Source organism: Salvelinus namaycush, chromosome 9 (assembly GCF_016432855.1).
Source record: "Salvelinus namaycush isolate Seneca chromosome 9, SaNama_1.0, whole genome shotgun sequence".
NCBI classification, from domain to species: domain Eukaryota; kingdom Metazoa; phylum Chordata; class Actinopteri; order Salmoniformes; family Salmonidae; genus Salvelinus; species Salvelinus namaycush.
Window position 1 is genome coordinate 12,925,726 of NC_052315.1, and position 17,384 is coordinate 12,943,109.

At 43.1% G+C, this 17,384-nt stretch overlaps 1 pseudogene; it reads left to right on the plus strand.

Moving 5' to 3' along the window:
• Positions 1 to 15,280, plus strand: part of LOC120053950 — a 77,554-nt pseudogene extending 62,274 nt beyond the window's left edge.
• The last annotated feature ends 2,104 nt before the right edge of the window (positions 15,281 to 17,384 follow it).

A 17,384-nucleotide genomic window follows, 5' to 3' on the forward strand; every position in this document is an offset into this window, starting at 1 on the left:
GATGCAGGACTTGCAGCCGTCAAGTGTCAAAAATAGAACCAAGTTCTATTTTAGCACCTAGGTACACAGACGCGCGAGCAGGTTGGATGAAACGATTGAATAACATGTATGTGTACATTTTAATATGTAACTAAAGCGGTGTTGTCAGCATGTAACGCTCTAACTGCTGCCCCTAGCCTCCTAGCCTCCTAGCCTCCTAGCCTCCTAGCTGTTTCATTGATGATGGGCCCTGATTTACTGGTTGAGACATCGCAAGCCGAGACATTTTTAGATACTGCATTCCATTGCGAAATACAGCTTTGATTACCAATAGATATGCCTAGTGCACGGTTCTGATTCTGTCTGCCTGGGGACCGACTTCCCTACACTGTGCCCCTCCCCTCTCTCCGTCCCCCACTTGATCGCAATGGAACATGTGAGTATTTGTGTTCTACGAAGTATGGCAACTAATCATTTTCCTCCGTTCCAAAAATACTGAATCTTCGGAGTCGATTCCTAGCAGAATCGAATCTTGACACTCAGGAATTGGAGTCGACACCCGCAGTCGACGTGCAAGGAGTCGAAGAATACATTATTTTGCAGTCTACTCTCTACCACTATGTTTTCGTCGTTAGCAGTTGGAAAATGGCAGAGAAAGGCAAGCGACAGCATCAAAGTCCTGTATGGCTTTACTTTGAGAAGTTAATTGAGAAGGTATTGAAATGCAAACTTTGTGAGGTGGAATTCCGGTATAGTAAATGTGGAACAGGTGTAATGCTTAACGATCTGACAGGGACGCACCTTGAGAACCAAAGCATTGATGGCAGCAGCACAGTCGCATGGCTGTTGAATGGGAAAGAATTGGGCATACTGGAATTTACACCAGCCAAGCCCTGTAGCACAATATAGAGCTGTGCCAATGTCTGACTCACATTGTCATAAGCGTGTGCGTGTGCGCGCACATTACTGCAGTTAAACGGGAGTGTGGGAGGGAGTGCACCCACCTTGTAACCCCCCCCCCCCCGACTCTGGAGATTTATTGTCACATACATAGAATTCCCTAAGCTGTTTCTTTTAGGCCTCCTCCTACTGTTCCTCAGCTAACTGATCATGATTGTGACTGATGAATATTGGTCATGTGATATGTTGGGAGTTAGCACACAGGAAACAGCAGAAGAGTTGAGGGAAAATAAATACATCTTCTCTGAGGAAACTCAGTGATCTGAAATATCCGTCTGGCCCAAAACCATGGCGGCATGATAAGCATCAGTACAGGAGGAGTAGCTTGATCGAAGCCTCCGAGTCGGACGAGGCATCAGTGGGGAGTTTAATTAATGTATAAAGGTGAGGACGACCCCGGCCTGATCCACTACTGACAGTCTGAGTTGGATGCTCTTTCTAGCAGTCGCCGAATACAATCAACCGAGCAGGTTGACGTTTGTTGTCATGACTCTTGTCCTGGAGGCAGAACGGAGCAATTTCCCCTTAGATAGTCCAACTGCAAAGTTAAAAATTGTCTATTGAAAAAATGACTACAAAAATTTGCTTTTTGGTCTTAATTTAAGGTTTAGGGTTAGGCATTAGGGTTAGCAGTATGGTTAGGTTTAAAATCAAAATGTAAAATGTTACGACTTTGTGGCTGTGACAAATAGTGACCACTGCAGAGCTGCCTCCAGAACAAGATTCATGAGGGAAAAACGCTGACCTGCATCAACCGGATATACTCTTTCTTTTCCGCTGTTCTTCGATGTCACTTTGATAAATGCATGGTACAGACAGCCATCAGTCTAGTTGTCTCCTGGTCCATTTCCTCTGAAAAGTGTCACACCTGATGTTACATGTACTTATTTTTTAATTGATATAGATTCCCTCTAGTACTGATGCTGAGCAAGTGCCCTACCTTGTGTCTGAAATGTAGATAAAGTGTGATTACCACAGAGATAAAACAATAGTGACTTACCTATACAATGATTACTGTTTTGTTATCATATCAATATTGTGTAACAGCTCTAATTATATAATATGCCTCAAAATGCCATATTTTCATCCAATTCAGTTGAATTTGAGCACATTTCTGTAAGTGTTTGGACCTCCATATTTGTTTGCTTCTCCACACACACTCATAATTGCCATTTCAACCAGAATGAGCCGGTCAGGGTTGTTATAAATTGTGGCATTGTTTTGACAGGCCTGAAGAACTTGAGATTCAGAAACTACACTTATGAAAGGGCTTAAGGAATAGCATAAATCCTGGAGCGCTTTCCATTCGGTGTTTTATCTGCCCTCCAAAGATTAGAATTACGAGCGTCAGCTTGTGTACAGTACACGCTCCCTCAACAAAATCTCCATATTCTACTCATAAATAATTTATCATCTCTACTGGTGTTTATTTTTCAGTCTATGATGCTAATTATGCAGGATCCAATTAATTAGTCCGCATGGGCACATTGAGGGAACCTTTAGTTTTTATTGAGTTAGGCTATTTGGCCATAAATGCTTTGTCTACTTGACTGCGATCATTTAACAGTGAAGCTCAGCCAACTACGCCAACACATGGCTGCCAATTTGTTCCAATAGATATTTTTTGTGCCGCGTGTTTAGGGACTTAAGAGACAGGAAGTGAATTAACATTTCAATATGCACTGACGTTTCATGCAACATGCTGTGTTCATACATCCCAGTTGAATGATTCCATTTGTTTATTTTCTATATCTGACTCTCTCTCTCATTCCTTCTCTTTCTCCCCCTCTAACCTCGGGGAATAAAATGATGATGTGATGGAGGAAGGATTTAATGCTGCCAAAAAGTTTTCATAAAGTTAGAATGGCTGACAATGTTCCAGCCGTTTTCATTCAAGCATGATTACTCCTGGGCTACAACACCCCAGGACTTATTCACAAAACTTTCAACCATTGCCTAGGCGTCATCTTGACAGACCTTTTAGATAAGTCTTCTCTTACCCTAAACCGGAGGAACAAAATAGACGTGTGTGTACAGCGTAGAGAGTGCTCCACTATGATATACAGAGCTGACTAATGTCAACCAAATAGTGAGAAAAGGGATGCTCAAAATGGATATTAATGACTTAATGAAAACAGGCGTAGGTGAAATAACTCATCTCGGCAACCCAGAACCAGATTTAGCGTGAGGCCTCCAGCCAGCTAGAACGGACAAAATATAAGAAAACAATCTATGCCTTCAAGGACCAGTCAAGTAGATTGCACATCTATAGCTTTGAGTGATATAGCCTACCGTACTACTCACAGTAATGTGTATATACAGAAACTCCGAGCAAACTTTAAGTTTGCTCGGAGTTGTGTTTTTCCTTTTCAACCTGGGATTTTAAAGTCGTCCTTAATATCAAATTCACATGTATTTTACACTATTATAAAATATTTGTTAAGGTTACAACAAGAGAGCAAGTCTGCCATATAATTTTTCCTAGATTAGTATACCTGAAAACCAATGTGTGCATGATTATTTTGCATTTTAGGAGAGCACAATCATTTTAGGGAGGTTACTTGGTGTTCTATGATAATAATGAATGATTGACTGTCATATATAAACCCAGTCTAGGTATATCATGCATACTACATCTGGTCCATTCTGCTGTACTGCATCTCTGTTTGATCCTTTTTTCTCTTTTGGTCTTGTGAAAAAGCCATCACCATGTAGCTAAGACCATCAGTTGGAATAAGTCTGTTAGATCCTCCATCAGATTTTGATTCCCTCCATTAGTTTCTTGTGTAATAGAGCTCGATTCGGGGCATACAGAAGATGCCTTGTTGCCCCCTGCTGAAACCCCCCCCTTTTCAGCCGCCAATACCCTGGGAAATATGTTTTTATCCTGGTGGACAGATGGGCAATTCGGATGATTTGAAGGCCGCTTGTGGAAGACTGACAGTAATGGGTAAATAAAAGATTGTCCGTCGAGTTGAAGAGCACTAAAGCTCATGTAAGTGTTGGCATCATAAAAAAAGATTGAAAAGCAGTAGGCTTAGTCAGAACGTTATTCTTTCCATTTTAAAAAGCAGTGTTCTTTGTTGCCCATGAATTAATAAGCAAGGAAGGCCAGTCAAAGGGTTATAGGCCGAGTAGAGATGGCTAGTTCACGTCCTCGTTCCCCTCTCTCCACTTGTCTTTCCTCTCTTCAGGCAGGTGAGGTGTGCAGGTCAGCGGACTGCCGCTGAGGTTCCTTAGACGGACTTCAACTTTCATGTCATAGTTCATGATGTTGCTGGATTGCTGTTTGTATGGACGTAAAATAAAACTACAGCTCCAGCTTGCTTTCCAAAGTGCGTGACAGCACAAACCCATCAAAAGGAAGTACAGGAGGTTGAATCTCTGTCACCCCAGTTCCTGTAACAAGATGGTTCTCGACCGTGGTGAGTTTTTTGTTGTTGCCAAGAGCGGGAGTGTTCTCTCCCATGTTTTCCAGGTATCTCCTCAATGACATTGTTCAAAGTTGTAAAACTCGGACCATGCTCCAGTTAAGTGTGAATACGGTGGGGTGGAATGATGATGTACATAAAGACCACTTCTCCCCCACTTAGATGATTACTGGGGCCCTGAGTGTGTCATGTTCATCATCTCTCTTTCTTTACCACTCTCCCTCCTTTCTTCTGTTGTTTCTGTGCCCCTCTCGTGTTTCACTGTCTGTACAACTGGATAACCTGTACGAGCATGAGGTGTGAAATGGAAATGTGTTTTTTGCTTATCCCAACTCTCCGAGACACCCTTGAAGAGAGGGGTCACGGCCAGGAATCAGCTATGATTTACACCGACCCTGTAGCAATTAGGTTTAGGTGCCTTGCTCAAGGGTCGATTGACAGATTTTTCATCTTGTCAGCTCGGGGATTCGAACTAGTAACCTTTTGTGATTAGTAACCTTTTGGTTACAGGCCCAACACTCTATACACTAGACTACCTTGCTCCCTCACTCCTTCTCTCCCTCCTCACCTCCCTCTTTCCTCCTCTCTCTTCCCTCCCTCTTTCTAACTACAGTCCCGTGTGGCTCAGTTGGTAGAGCATGGCGCTTGCAACGCCAGGGTTGTGGGTTCAATTCCCACGGGGGGACCAGGATGAATATGTATGAACTTTCCAATTTGTAAGTCGCTCTGGATAAGAGCATCTGCTAAATGACTTAAATGTAATGTAAATGTACTCTTACATCTCTCACAGGTCCGGTCACCAATGCCCTCATCATCCCTGCCCCTGCCAACATGTTCCTGCCTGACAGCTGCCCGGGCATCCACCTGCCCGGGTATCCACCTGCCCCGCTTCAGCCGGCACCTCAACCCTCTAGTGCAGCCTGAGGGCACTGAGACTGGAGGAGTGTGCCTGTGTCTGGCCCCCCCCCCCACACAGGTTAGTCACAGCCCCGTAGGTACCCATGTACACAACCCAGGTTAGTCACAGCCCCGTAGGTACCCATGTACCCCACCCAGGTTAGTCACAGCCCCGTAGGTACCCATGTACCCCACCCAGGTTAGTCACAGCCCCGTAGGTACCCATGTACACCACTGAGGTTAGTCACAGCCCCGTAGGTACCCATGGTCACCACCCAGGTTAGTCACAGCCCCGTAGGTACCCATGGTCACCACCCAGATTAGTCACAGCCCCGTGGTACCCATGTACAACACCCAAGGCTCGTCCTTGACTTAGGTTTGCTAAGTAGCATCATGATAGGCTTATGCTCTGTTAACAAATAAGATGGCATTGAAAGGTACAGTAATGAGAAGGTCATGTATCTAATCTGATTTTGTTGGTTGGTTGGTTATTAATAAGCAGCTGTCCCATCACTGATATCACAGGATGATGATAAGCAGTTTATTTACATACCTGGTGTCAATCAATCCATGCCTTAAGGGGATTAGAATTGTAAGCATATGTATAGTAAGAATATGTATATGCTTACTGTAGGTAACTTTCCTTCTCCCCGTAACCACCCACTCTAAATGAACGGCTGCAGTATGGTGACGAGACAGCTGTTTGTGCCGCACGTAATCCTAGCAGTGTCAAAATCAATTACACGGGGCTAAATGAAATGGTAATGGAGCGGTCTCTGAGTTACCTACCACCTGCTCACTCAGTTTCTACCCTTCGCGTACCACTGTGCTGGCATAGTTATCGCTCTCCCCTTCCCTCGCTTTCTCTCTCTCTGAGGTCGCTTATTTCCATAATGGCTAATCTCGGAGCTGCTGGGAATATAACTGTCGCTGAGAAATGAGCTTTTCCCCTGTGCTCCAAAAGCCAAAGAAACACAGAGAATGATTAGAAAACATATATTAATACTAATAGGAATTCCAAAAAACAATAATTCCGTCGTGCCCCCGGGGCATGGCCAACATCACAAAAATACTCTTTCTGATCGGTGCTGTGCTGTGTGCAAATGTCTCAGAGAAGGATAACTTTTTAGTTGTCCTTGTTATTTTCTTCTGGAATATGTATGCATGGGTCTGTGTGAGTGCCGAATGTGCTGCTACACTGCAGAGAGTGGAGAAGTCATTCCACTGGCACACACTGTGTTTGGCGGTGGTGGCTTGCCCTCAGATGAACCAGGGCCGGTTTGGCCCAGGGAAGAGAGAAAGAAAGCCCATAGCGAGTTGGCTGCCTGGGGTGAAGGGTCAGGGGGAGGCAGGGGAGATGGAGAGCCATAGGGGCTAGGGTGGTTCCCTTGGGCTCCTCTTGTAGGGTTGGGGTATCTCCATGTAAGGCTAATTGGACAGTTCCTCTGGGGTAGGGGCACAGTACTTGGTTCAAGGGAATATTAAGCAAATGGATAGATAACCATTCCTATCGCTATTTGTGTTTTCTTTCTCTCATTGAGGAGCAGCTGAGGGAAGGTGTCAGAGGGAAGTGTGTGTGTGTGTGTGTGTGGGGGGCAGTGTTTTGTCAGCGAGCATGGGATTGACCTGCGTGTCCTCACACATTGACTGACTACAGCCTCATTCTGTGCACACAGTGTTGATAAGGGTGAGTATCGGGGATAGGTTTTTTTTCCCCCCAAACGTTTAGTTTTGAAACAGAAAAGCCAAAAACAACATACTTGTCTTGTTAGACAATATAAACAAAAAGGTAAGCATTTTTGCTATATACTTTTGTAGGGCTGCACAATATGGGCTTAAACATGTAATTACATATGTTTTTCAAATATTTGTGATTTTTCATGTGATATAGATCTAAACGCTTTGAATGAACTGCTGGAGTCATAGAAATATAATGACTTCTATTAAGAAGCAAAGTGGAAAGCAGAGTAAACTATAAAAATGGATGTTACACGCGGCTGAGATGTGTTTCAAAATAATGCATGCGATATGGATATTGCACATGTCAATATTGCGATTTCGATATAAATTTGATTAATTGTGCATCACTACCCTTTTGAAAGATTTTGAGCTAGCAATCATGCCTAAATATCAAGTACGCCAAAATAATAAAAAAAATGTAAGGTTATTTTAAAGTTATTACAATGATGTGAAAAAAATTGAATTCCATAATGACTGGGCACTGATTTAGCTGGGATATTGTAAGGGCTATCAAATAAAGGTTTAGTGTAATACATTTTTACGTAATACAATCTCTATCATGGACTTGATCATCACATCGATGACTCGTCAAAACCACTCCCTGAGCATGCATACAGGAACCACAGTGGCAGCTCTCAAAAGCCTCATAAACCAACATTTTGAAGTGCCGACTGCCAGACAGAAGCTGAAAAGTAACAATGGGCAGGATATCAGTGATAATTAGAAACATTTGAGCTACTTTGGCCTGCATTCAGCATCCACGTTCCAGATATTCTTTCGAAATTTAACAGGCCAGGATATAATCTACGAGTTTGATGCCGGGTGAGACTGTCCCAGTTCAAAACTGAGGTCTACCATGTGAAGCAGAGGGGTATACTACAAAGCAAGATCAAGAAGTTTGCCAGCTAACTTGTCTAAATATTCTAAAATCACTTGTTATTTTTTTGAAAGATGAGCTTGAAATGGGTATGGTTGAATTGACCCAACAGCAAAAAATACATCTAGCTGGAGCTTTCATAATGAACCAGAAAATTGACAGTTATTTCTGTATATTTATCAAAGTTAGCTGGATAACTCCTTGATCCTGCTTTGTAGTATACCCCTCAGGTCCCTGTGGACAAACAGAGGCTGATGTACAGGGGTAGGCAGCTTGAAGATGTCAGTGTTCCAGTGTCTTGCCATCAAAAAGGGTAACACTATCTACCTTAAACTCTGCTCTGTGTTAGAGGTGGCTGAAGACAACTGAGCATCATCGACTTGAGACATGAAACTCATAATGTATGAAAAGCAATCAATATACAGTACCAGTCAAAAGTTTGGAGACACCTATTCATTCAAGGGTTTTTCTTTATTTTTGCTTTTTTCTACATTGTAGAATAATAGTGAAGACATCACAACTATGAAATACCACATATGTAATCATGCAGTAACCAAAAAAGTGTTAAACAAATCAAAATATATGTTATATTTGAGATTCTTCAAAGTAGCCACCCTTTTCCTTGATGACAGCTTTCCACACTCTTGGCATTCTCTCAACCAGCTTCATGAAAGTCCATACTATGTCAAGAACAACTCAAATAAGCAAAGAGAAATTACAGTCCATCATTACTTTAAGACATGAAGGACAGTCAATCCGGAAAATTTCATGAACATTGAAAGTTTCTTCAAGTGCAGTTGCAAAAACCATCAAGCGCTATGATGAAACTGGTTCTCATGAGGACCGCCACAGGAAAGGAAGACCCAGAGTTACCTCTGCTGCAGAGGATAAGTTCATTAGAGTTACCAGCCTCAGAAATTGCAGCCCAAATAAATGCTTCACAGAGTTCAAATAACAGACATATCTCATCATCAACTGTTCAGAGGAGTGTTTCTGTTATTCATTTTATATGGCTAATTTGCTTTGACACACAAATTATACAAGTTATACATTTGAATCGATCAAGAATGGTTAACATCCTGTGCGTTAACATCCCTTTTACGGGATCATTTTCGTAAACAACCGCTGAATTGCAGCGCGCCAAATTCAAAAATAATACTAAAAATATTTATAATCATGGAATCACAAGTGAAATATACCAAAACACAGTTTAGCTTGTTGTTAATCCACCTATCGTGTCAGATTTTGAAAATATGCTTTACAGCGAAAGCAATCCAAGCGTTTGTGAGTGTATCAATCACTGCTAGAACAGCTAACCTTAAATTAGCTTGGTCACGAAAGTCAGGAAAGCAATAAAATTAATCGCTTACCTTTGATAATCTTCGGATGTTTGTACTCACGAGACTCCCAGTTACACAATAAATGTTCTTTGTGTTCGATAAAGATTAGTTTTATAACCAAAATCCGCCATTTCGTTTGCGCGTTATGTTCAGAAAACCACAAGCTCGTTCTGGTCCTGAAGGGCAGACAAAAATTCCAAAAAGTATCCGTAATGTTCGTAGAAACATGTCAAAGGTTTTTTATAATCAATCCTCAGGTTGTTTTTAACATACATAATCAATCATATTTGAACCAGACGGTAAACTGTTCAATACTACAGAGAAAGAAAATGTCGAGCCAAATCTCTCCTGCGCAGGAACTAATCAAAGGACACCTGACGCGTTTTGATAAATCTCGCTCATTTTTCAAAATAAAAGCCTGAAACTATGTCTAAAGCCTGGTCACAGCCTGAGGAAGCAATTGGAAAAGGAATCTGGTTGATACGCCTTTAAATGAAGGAGGGTCAAGCAATGGAACAAGGATAAAAAATAAAAAAAAGCACTTCCGGGTTGGAGTTCCTCAGGTTTTCGCCTGCAAAATCAGTTCTGTTATACTCACAGACAATATTTTGACAGTTTTGGAAACTTTAGAGTGTTTTCTATCCTAATCTGTCAATTATATGCATATTCTAATATCTAAGCCTGAGAAATAGTCCGTTTACCTTGGGAACGTTATTTTTCCAAATATAAAAATTCTGCCCCCTAGCTTCAAGAGGTTTTAAGTGCTTTCCTCACCATCTTAAATAAGTATGCCCCATTCAAAGGAACAGATATAGCCCTTGATTCACTCCAGACCTGACTGCCCTTGACCAGCACAAAAACATCCTGTGGCGTACTGCATTAGCATCGAATAGCCCCCGCGATATGCAACTTTTCAGGGAAGTTAGGAACCAGTATACACAGGCAGTTAGGGAAGCAAAGGCTAGCTTTTTCAAACAGAAATTTGCATCCTGTAGCACAAACTCCAAAAAGTTCTGGGACACTGTGAAGTCAATTTAGAATAAGAGCACCTCCTCCCAGCTGCCCACTGCACTGAGGCTAGGAAACACTGTCACCACCGATAAATCCACGATAATTGAGAATTTCAATAAGCATTTTTCTACGGCTGGCCATGCTTTCCCCCTGGCTACCCCTACCCCGATCAACAGCCCTGCACCCTCCACAGGGTCCACATCGACCTAGCCAAGGCCTCCACATCGACCTAGCCAAGGCTTTCGACTCTGTCAATCACCACATTCTTATCGGCAAACTCAACATTCTTGGTTTCTCAAATGACTGCCTCGCCTGGTTCACCTACTACTTCTCAGACAGAGTTCGGTGTGTCAAATTGGAGGGCCTGTTGTCCGGACCTCTGGCAGTCTCTATGGGGGTGCCACAGGGTTCAATTCTCGGGCCAACTCTTTTCTCTGTATACATCAAGGATTTTGCTTTTGCTGCTTGTGATTCTCTGATCCACCTCTATGCAGACGACACCATTCTGTATACTTCTGGCCCCTCTTTGGACACTGTGTTAACCAACCTCCAGATGAGCTTCAATGCCATACAACTCTCCTTCCGACTCTCTCCAACTCTCCTCCTAAATGCATGCTCTTCAACAGATCGCTGCATCACTACTCTGGACGGTTCTGACTTAGAATATGTGGACAACTACAAATACCTAGGTGTCTGGCTAGACTGTAAACTCTCCTTCCAGACTCACAGTAAGCATCTTCAATCCAAAAATAAATCTCGTAAAAATGACTATCCTACTGATCCTTGACTTCGGCGATGTCATTTACAAAATAGCCTCCAACACTCTACTCAGCAAATTGGATGCAGTATATCACAGTGCCATCCGTTTTGCCACCAAAGCCTCATATACTACCCACCACTGCGACCTGTATGCTCTCGTTGGCTGGCCCTCGCTTCATATTCGTCGCCAAACCCACTGGCTCCAGGTCATCTACAAGTCTCTGCTAGGTAAAGCCCCGCCTTGTCTCAGCTCACTGGTCACCATAGCAGCACCCACCCATAGCACGCTCTCCAGCAGGTATATTTCACTGCTCTCCCCCAAAGCCAATTCCTCCTTCGGCCGCCTTTCCTTCCAGTTCTCTGCTGCCAATGACTGGAACAAACTGCAAAAATCACTGAAGCTGGAGACTCATATCTCCCTCACTAACTTTAAGCACCACCTGTACATAGCCCATCTGTAAATAGCCCATCCAACTACCTCATCCCCATACTGTTATTTTTTTATATTTATTTGCTCCTTTGCACCCCAGTATCTCTACTTGCACACTCATCTTCTGCTCATCTATCACTCCAGTGTTTAATTGATATATTGTAATTATTTCGCCACTATGGCCTATTTATTGCCTAATCTTACCTAATTTGCACACACTGTATATAGACTTATTTTTCTATTGTATTGTTGACTGTTTGTTTATTCCATGTGCAACTCTGTGTTGTTGTTTGTGTCGCACTGCTTTGCTTTATCTTGGCCAGGTCGCAGTTTTAAATGAGAATGCTCGCACGCACACACACACACACACACACACACACACACACACACACACACACACACACACACACACACACACACACACACACACACACACACACACACACACACACACACACACACACACAGAGAGAGACTTGTCATTCAACCACTTCTGGACATGGCCTGTGCACCTTCTTTGATTGTATGTTTTCTCTCTCCTTAGGCCCTAAAGGAGACCAAACTCTACTCCCTAATGACTGCCGTAACAGACAAGGTAAGTGGGCAGGTCGATGCAGAACGTACGCCATTAAACAATACAGTGCCCCTTAGATGTTATTTCAAAATGTTATCTGTGCATTGGTCAACATATTTAGGAGTTCCCTATTAAGATTAGTGAGCAGGTCAACATCACTGCAGGGGGTCATATGACTTGCGATTATAGAGCACGTCATGTTCTAAGGGTGTTAAAGATGTAATATAACTGCTGTGTAAATGTTACGTATGCGTAGTCGCCGTAGGTTAACATTCTCAAATTGTATTGGTCACATACCCATATTTAGCAGATGTTATTTCAGGTGTAGCGAAATGCTTGTGTTCCTAGCTCCAACAGTGCAGTAGTATCTAACAATTCACAACAATACACAAATCTAAAAGAATGGAATTAAGAAATATATAAATTTTAGGACGAGCAATGTCGGAGTGGCATTGACTAAATACAGTAGAATAGATACTGCTTTTCTCATCTCATATGAGTATACTGTGTGTAAACATTATTAAAGTGACTAGTGTTCCATTATTAAAGTGGCCAGTGATTCCATGTCTATGTATATAGGGCAGCATCGGGTGCTGTAGGGGTCCTGGAGGGCATGCAGTGTGCCACTGGTGATGCTTTGGGCAGACCGTACCACCCTCTGGAGAGCCCTGCGTTTGCAGGTGGTGCAGTTGCCGTACCAGGCAGTGATACAGCCCGACAGAATGCTCTCAATTGTGCATCTGTTAAAGTTTCTGAGGGTCACCTTGCCACAGGCTCAGCTGAAGGCTCTTCATTTTGACCCTTGAACTCCTCACAGCATTGCTTGCACTTTACTCACCGACCTCTCCAAAGGCCACGAGAAGAAAATACAGCTGCGATTAGTCTATCGGTTAGACAGGGTTGCCAGTTAGAATCCCAAGTCTGATGGGGAAAAATCTGTTGAAGTGAGCTGGCAACTGGAGGGTTGCTGTTATCGAATTCTAGATGCCATTGTCTGCCGTTGTGCCCTTGAGCAAGGCACTTAAACCCCCACAACAACTGCTCCACCAGTGTGGCAGCCCTCTGCTCCTACCTGTATGTGTCTTTCAGAAGGGTTGGGATAAAAAATAAGTCACATTTCAGTTAGACCTTGTACAATTGATGAATAAAGTAATCTTAAACTTATACAGTGACCCGATGCCAGCGCGTATATACTTACACAACTGTGCGTCAACGTACTGACTATAAGAGAAGAGACCCCTTACCGGCAATTAGGGCCAGGACGATACCAGTATTGTGATACTCGTTATCGTGGCAAGGAAATCAAACACAAAGTGGATTTAGCTTCTTTGTGAAAACAGCCCTAATGTTGGAAACAAACATCATAATGTTGTCATCCAGAGTCACATGTATTTATTTTCCCAGCTATAGAACACAATATTTTACATAAAGCAGGTTTTTACAGGACCAATGACTTTAATCTGCTTTGTGTTTATATTTTTGCTATGTAATACTGGTATCGTCACTGCCCTACCAGCTATGGTGTCAGGACACAATATTGTAATATTGTCCTTTGCTATCTGGGGACTTGGTATATCCATCCTTCTCATATCCTTTCTTAAGAAATCATCCTCTCCTTAGCTATCTGGAGATCAACAACTAAGTGCAGGAGTATCACTTTTGAGTGGCAGATTGTGACAGATTGTGCTTTTAAAGCCAGGGTCTGCTTTGTTGGGACTGTATCGTAGTACATCCCTGTCCTGGTGGCAACAGCGACAGCAGCAGCTCTCCCTGTCCAATCATGGGCACTATCCAGCTGCTCCCTTCTGGACCCCCTGCTCCACCTTGGGCTCTCTAGCATTCCTCTCTGACCCTCGCCAACACGGCCCTTCACTTCACGGGTCTGTGGCTGGTGATGGTGGATTGCTTGCCTGTTTCTCTTCTGGAATTGATTCTGACCCCATAAGCCTCCATACCAGATCCCGCACTGGGAGGTCCAATGCAGTTGTATAGCTTCTTTTTTTTTTAAACATGGATGACCCAAAATGTATAGGATTCAAAACTCCCCCCTCACTATTATGGCCATGTCATTTTTGCCAATGTTTGGAGAGCATTCTGACGCAAAATGTTTTCCATGCATCACACAAATGGGTTTTACACATTGGCAGTGGATAGGGAGATTCACCCCTAAACAATGTAATGTACTTTGGAACCTATTGAAAGGCGCTATATTACTGCAACCCATCATTATTACTCTTATTAAGTCTATTGTTGAATTGGCACAGCACATCTGTCATGAGATGTCTCTTGCTCACTCTCGACCAGCGCCCGGATGCAGTGTGCGGTCATGTGTGTGCGTAAATCTCTGTGCCAGTTAGGAATGTGTTGGTGTTTTTCGTGAAGGGATTTGTCAGCTAACTAGACGAGGTCACCACCAGAAGCACCTTATCCCTGTGCTCAGCAAGCCGCTTACGACTCCACTACTCGGCCTCCCCGAGTCCCAATTGCACTTAAGTAGATTAGTCTCACTCCTTCCAAAAAGGGAGAGCAGCCCTCGCTCGCTCCCACAGGCGAGTCCAAAGCCCCCAGCCCGGCACGTCTTCACCCAATAAGGCATTCCAACAAATAAATCAAATTAAGACAGGCAATAGAGTTCTCCCCTCCGCTCTTTAATCTGAGAAGTGTATGTATCCAGTGGCTGCCTGCACTGCGGAATTGGACACAATGGTAAATGTCAATATTTGCCTCGGTGAGATTAGGGAGGTTTTTCCAATGGGATTTCATATCCCTCAACCCAAGCCTTCCACTCACCGCCCTAGCTTCGGACTCCCAGCACCGGCAGTGGGCTTTCCGTCGGGAGCGGGGTTATTCTTTGCCAGATTGTAGTCCCACTGGAAATTAATTCCCCCGCTCATTTGCACACAATCGAGCATTTGACTCCAAACACAATACATTACCATAAATATTGGAGAGGTTTCATCCTTTTGTCGATTTGGAGACAGTTGGTCTATCAAAGAGTCGCTGTTTTAGAATCCACTGGGACTTGATACCTGAGGTGTTAGATTGAAATGTTCTGTGTCTCCAAATATGTAGTTGCTTAACCTCCATATGGATCTCTCCCTCTTTACACTCTCCCTCTTTACACTCTCTCCCCCCCCCCCTTTTATTCTTCTTTCTCTCCGTCTTCTGTTAAACCCACAGTGTGTGTTTGGCGATGGTGAGAACACCAAGGTGCGCGTGTCAGAGCTGGAGGAGGAAGTGAGGACGCAGCTCTCCACACAGCTCCTCACCAAGCCCAGCTAGAGAAGAGCCTGGTCATGGTTCCCCGTCCCACCAGCAGGGACTCTACTGGGGGGGGGTGACACTGCAAGCCCCCTTCACCACAGACCTGTAGGCTAGGCAAAGATAAGTTAGTATGTGTCATTCATATAGTTTGTTTTGTAAGGAAGAGAGTACATTCAACAGGACCTGGGGTGCAAAAGTTGTACCATGGACCATATTGCCTTTATCATGATCCCTCACCATATTTTGGATAAAGGATTTCATTTAAATTGACATGAAGAAAACATGCTCACCTTTTTTTGTGCTACACATGTTCAGTGTTAGCCACAGGATAATCGAAGTAGTGTAGTGCAGCCAGACTCAGCAGCATAATTGATCTTAGCCCTATATCGACTTAACAGAAGCTCCAGTCCCTTGACAACCTCAATTTACAGCCCTGTTCCTTCACACTCATCACCACTGCCTTTAAGCCCAAAAATTCCATCAGCCAAAAACGGGTATAACAGGATCCAGTTATTGCCCTCTGACTTTTTGTCCTCTGTCATCCGGCTAACCCAGTAAGAATCCCCCAAACTCTTAGTTTTCTATACGGACGCATTCTCCCAGCACTTAAGCGTTCAACCAGGTTAGGGCTCTACAGTGTGACCATTTTACTGCGCCTAAATATTTTGCTGTGCAATCTGGAATTTATATTTTATTTATGAGCACCAGTGTGCCCAGAAAAATGTAGGATTCTAGCTTTAATATCTGAAATATTTTTCATTGTGCTCTTAAATTTCTTTGTACGCCTACATTTTTCTACTGCAGCTAATAGATTGGATGGATTTGTGTGACAATGACCTGTTGTGCCCCCAGGTGTTTAGCATCGACGAGATTGTTCATTTCTGTCACAAAATGGGTACAGTATGATCGCCATGGTTGGTAGGTACCCTTCACGCTATCTCTCAAGCAGAACTTTAAACCTCTCATTAAAATAGAAAGAAAATGGTGGTGTTAAATAGGGAACAGTGGAGTGTTTGATTTACCCTGTGGAACTAGCCAGAAGTCTGTGAGTTTTGTTTTTCAGCTTACAATACCTGTAGAAAACATGGATTTGGTTGTGTAGAGCTGCTGGGCAGTGTACAACTGCAGAATGGTTTTCTTTTCAGAATCCTTCAAAAAGAAACACACAATTAACCACTGTCAAAAAGGGAAGAGTTTGAGCTCTGAAATCGCCCTTCCTCTCATCACTGCTAATTCTCCACTGAGGGCACTATGTTAGAGGCAGCCACATAGAAACAGCTGTTGGTTTTATCCTCTTTTTCTCAGTTGTCCTGCTTTGATGAGATCTAAAAAATAAAAAATAAAATGGGTCCTGTATTTGTGTGTGCCTCTTCGGTAGAGAGAGGGAACTGCTAAGAAGCCCTCCTGTGTAGAGAAAGCCCTGGCTTTAGAACTTCAGCCTCTGTTCACCAAGGAGAGAGATGACTTACACACACCCCAACGTTGACTCCCATTAACTCACTGTTGGGGGGTGGGGATCAGGTCAGTGAGATGGAGCTTTTGAGGACCTTGATCACAGATTAATCAGAGAGTCCAAAGGTTGACAGTGAAGAGTGTTCAGTGGGGGGATTACGTGTTCCAGTAATGAAGACAACAAGACCAACTGGATTTGTACTTTTTTTGTGTTGTGTATTCTCCACAATAAGTGTTTTTGTATCTTTCTGAGAACATGGGAAATAAAAACATAAACTAAATCTGCACATTGTTCCTTCTTGGCCCACTTTTTGCAATTGATCCACTGTTAAAGATTAGAAAAGTGTACCTCCTGGATGCTTAATAAAATGATGCAAGTATTGAAATAGTATTGAGCTAGAATGAAAGCATTGGATATTCTTTATTTTCATCAAAATGTAATACATTTACATTTTTGTCCAAATGCATAGGAAAATCTTATGTGAAATTGTCTTAATGAAGAAAGAACCACATTTCAAGAAAGAAACAAGTATTTTACCCTTCCTCTTGCAAATTAATTCCCCCCCCCCCCCCCCCCCCCCCCCCCCAATTCTATCAGCGAGCTTCAGAAGGTTAGGAGTACGTACATAACACTCAGTGGAACATGGACCCTTAACACACCCGTGAAGAA